Genomic DNA, 4,570 nt, shown 5'->3' on the forward strand with positions numbered 1-4,570 from the left:
TTTGCCAAAGAGCAGGTTAGCACCTTAAGAAAACCTTATTATACTTTTATTTTAATGCTCAATTAACAGAAATACCATATAATACCCCTTTTTGAATTTAGTCAACGTCTTCACACAGAGAACCTCTTCTGTAAGATTAATTTCCACAATTCTTCCACCACCTCTTTGAACCTTCAGCTTTTTCCTAATTTAACTCAAAACAATCCTTTAACCTTAGGCAATAGTTTACATTTCCATGCCTTCTTATAACTGTTTACTAAAAAACACATTTTACTGTTCTTACACACCTTGCATGTAAATCTATTTCTAGTAGTTTTAATTAAATCCTAGCAATTTTTAACTTTAAGGTAAAACTTGGTAAGTTGCTTTAATTGTGTGCTAACTGCAGCCAAGGTTTGCCTTCTTAGTTAAGGGCATGGTTAATTCCATATGTCCCCAGGCCTTACCAACTGTGAAGCCCACAAGTCAAATAGTTCTCAAAACCCAAAAAGCAGTTTGTAACCTCAAAACCTTGCATCTGACCTGCGTTTCACCAATAGTCTTTAGCACTACTTTTATTTCTCAAAATTTAAAGTCACATGAACTGAAAGGTACAACAGATTTTATATTCCCTTTAAAAAATATTAGATCCAAGCACTTGTTTTCCTTTAGGCCAAATTATTAAAGCTCTTTTCACAGACATCACACACAGTACATACACAGGCAGGCAGAAGAAAACCCAGTTCACTGTGTGGGGTCCTTTAAGAGACAGAGCTAGGAACACAGGCAGATATTGAACCAGAAAGAAACCTATTCCCTAAGGCAGAATTGCTAAACAAAGCCTCACCACAGGAGTTACAAGCCACGCCCTCAGGATGTAAAAGAAGATGGAGGCTTGATTTCACAACCAAAACTTTGCAGAGACTACACACAAGGATAGTTGATGAGGGCTGGCCAGCAAAACATCTCCTAAAAAAAAAAAAAAAAAAAAAAAAATCTAAAAGTTAACTGATGACAGGGTGGAAAAGAGGAAAGAAAAGAAACACTTTAAAAATGCCTGGGGAAGAACCTCTTATACTTATGCAACATGTTCCTCCACCAGGGAGAAAAGTTTAAGCTTAATTACTGTCTGATGGAGTAAAACCTGTTGGCTGGGGAAGGGGTAGGCTCTGGCAGCTTGTGGCTGGGAACCAGCCGGCCAACAGTGTGGGACCCTTGGGCCACGTGTCCCTGCACTGGCAGGGAATGGGAAGTGGCGGGGAGCTGCTGCTTGCCAGTTAGCTCCTGAAAAAGGAAGGAAAAGGCCATGAAAAGACCCAGGAGTGACAGGAGGTGGGGGCATGGTTCCCCCACATTCAGAAGTCCAAGGATGAAAAGGTTTAGAAGCAACAGTGAGAGGTTTTGAGTCCCCATTTCACTCACTGCTTCTCGAGTCCCACGTTGGGTGCCAAAAATGTTGCAGGACTTTTCCTTAGTTCAGCTAAAAATAGGATTCTTTGTCTCACAGCCATGAAAATTCAGGCTCACAGACAATTTGAATGGTGAGTAAGACAGGGCTTTATTGAGTGAAAAGGAAGGGGGAAACAAGGACTCTCACTAGTTCAGAGTCCCTGCTAGAGTACTTCCTGCCAGCTGTTCTAATCCCAGGTTCCACGCAGGAAGAGGAGCAGCCAGGCTCCTTCCTGCTGCAAACTGTGAACTTCCTGAGGCTCCACCCCAGTGTGCAAGCTGGCTGGAGTTTCTCTGGGGACCCCTCCCACCTGGCTGTCTCAGTAGCCTCTAGGACCTATGGCCAAAATCTGAAAAACTGAGCCTCCATTTCCTCAATAGCAGAAATGCTTCAAATTCTTCTACTATTGCAAAGAAAAGAATCAAGATGAAGCTGTTAATTTTCCAAGGGAAAGCAATCTCAATCTTTATTTCTTGCTACAAGGAGGGTGTCATTCATTTGCCTCCTTGGTGTCAGATACATTCCTCTCTTTTGTCCTGAAAATGACATTTTCCAGACTTCTGGCCAGCTGCCTTCTGGACTAGCCAATGAGAGGCAATATTGGGAGATTGGAGGACTAAGAGAGAGCAGTCAGGGCATTTCTCCCCTTATTTCTGCTTTGATTGGCATCTCCTCCATGGTCCTGGTTCACAGTAGGCAGTTTCTGTTGTCCACCCAGCTCCTCTTTGTTGTTCATCCAGCTCACTCACTGTTCTTTATTGTAGAGTTCATTGTAGCCCAAGCACTATGGTAGGCAAGTGACCAAGGTCAGGCCAATCAGAGAGTAATAAGCTCGGGGTCATGGTGATTGGCTCAGGAATGGCCACATGACATAATTCAAGCCAACGGAGTCAAATAGAGCTGACCCTGGGACTTGTGCTTGGGGAACCAAGTAAGAATAATTTTGTTTTTCCCAGGGCTTGGCACTGTGAAGATGTAATTCTGGAGCTCCTATGTGGAGGGAGACTTTCTCCAAGTGAAATCAGAGGGAGATGCACTTTAGAGAGATGGAGAGAGAGAATCCAAGTCCTGATGGTATTATTTGCATCCCTACAGCTAGCTGGATTGAAAGCTTGTCTGATATTGAATCAAGTTGCTGTATACTTCTGTTTCTAAAAGGTTTTCTGGTTTCAGCAAGTTTGAGTTGGATTTCTGTCCTTTGCAACGAAAAGAGTTCTAATACACCTATAACAAGTAAGGCATGATGTTAGTCACTCTGGAGAATCTCAAGATGTGTGAGCTCTCAGGTAGTTTAGAGAGGAAAAAAAATGGATCCATTACTTGAAGCAGAGGGTGTAATGGGAACAGGAGATAGAGAGGAAACACAACTACTCTACTTCAACTTCTATTTTGCCTTGACCCTTTCAGGGAAAATAATCTTCATACAAAGAGGGTAGGACAAATGTTTTTGCAGGGTCCAGAAATCTGAGATAAATAAGATAGAAGAAAGTTCATCACTGCTTTGAGTGAGTCCAAATCGCTTGTCCCAACTGAGCCACATTGAAGTGAACTTAAAGGACTTAAGGATGAGAATGTCAAGCCACAGGGGGTACACTCTGAAGGATTGTGGGTAATTGGAAATGCATCTGGATTTTTAAAAATAGGTTTTGTTATCTATAGTCCAAGGATATATACTTAATCGTTGAAAAATTAAACTGTTGGTTTTTAAACACAATAGAAAAGACAAGAGCATGGATCCAAAAAGAAGTGAGGCCAAACCACTCCAATCTCTTTTCTCTAATAAAATTATGAGATGGACATAAAAGGGAATGTGACAGATAGAATGTATTCAAATGGCAAAATGGTTGGCAGTCTTTTCTCCTAGTGTTGAAAATTCTCATTTTCAAATGGAGAAACAAGTCACATGATAGTACTACTCAGATGATTAATTGATCAGAGCCAAAGAGTGTTTGATCAATAGAGTAATGAAACTTGGAGGGTGGTCTCCAGGGAAACGCTAGGAGGCTCTATCCTATTTTTAATTATATAGCAGTGATTATAATACTTACTGATTTTTAAATTACATAAATCTAGGAAAGTGTTGTTGACAAAATCAGGACTTAAAAGTTTATAACCAGCTGTAATAATTTACCTTGAAAGCAACAATATAATTTTTAACAAAAAAAAGGTAAAGTCATACATTTAGGTTAATTTTTAAACCTTCACAAGTACAGAATGAAGACAATCTGGATTAACTGCATTTCAACCAAAAAAGATGTAAGTGTTTCGCTTGACCGCAAAATATGATATGATGCCGCCACTACAGAGGACAATGTAGATTTACTCATGAGGGGAAAATGCCCATACTCTTTTGTTAAGTGGATAACAACCAGGGCACAGAATACACACACTTATTCACAGATATTAATAGGAAAAAAGGCCAGAAAGGTAGCAGTGGTTAATTCTCAGTCGTGAGAATACAGATGATCTTATTTTTCTTTGTGTTGTTTCATATTTTACACGTTTGCTTCAATTACTTTTTATAATTAAAATGTCATTTTAGCTTGATATGGATCAAAAGTATAACATGGCTAATAAAAACAAAAGAAATGGAAACTTAAGCTGCATATGTAGAATTATATTTTCCAGAAAACAGATGTTGATCAGTTCATTCCTCTGTACTGGAACAACTACATCAGGGATAATGAATCAAGACCTGAAAACCATGTTTTACAAGGGAATTTGACAATTTGGAACGCATATGGGAGCTGGCAAGGATGTGAAGGATCTGAAGGTTAAAGGAACTGGGGAGTATGGCCTGTAAAGAAAAAATACAATGATCCACATTTGCTTTCTTCATATACATTAAAGGCTCTCATATAAAAGGGGGCAATAGATTTGTGACAGATTGATGATGGCCACAAACTCTTTGACACTCACTCCCTTAAAAGGTGAGAATGTACATCCCCTCCCTTTGAATGTGGATGGTCTCTGATCAACAGACTGTGACACAAGTGACCTTATGCCAGTTTCCAGGCCCAGGCCTTAAGAGACTGGCAGCTTCCACATTCCATATTCACTGGCAACACCAATTCTGATGCAGCCAGTGGCCATATTAGAAGCCTGCCTACACTATGACCACCACGTTATGAGGATGCCTAT

The sequence above is a fragment of the Nomascus leucogenys genome, chromosome 3 (genome assembly GCF_006542625.1).
Source record: "Nomascus leucogenys isolate Asia chromosome 3, Asia_NLE_v1, whole genome shotgun sequence".
In the NCBI taxonomy this organism is placed as follows: Eukaryota; Metazoa; Chordata; class Mammalia; order Primates; family Hylobatidae; genus Nomascus; species Nomascus leucogenys.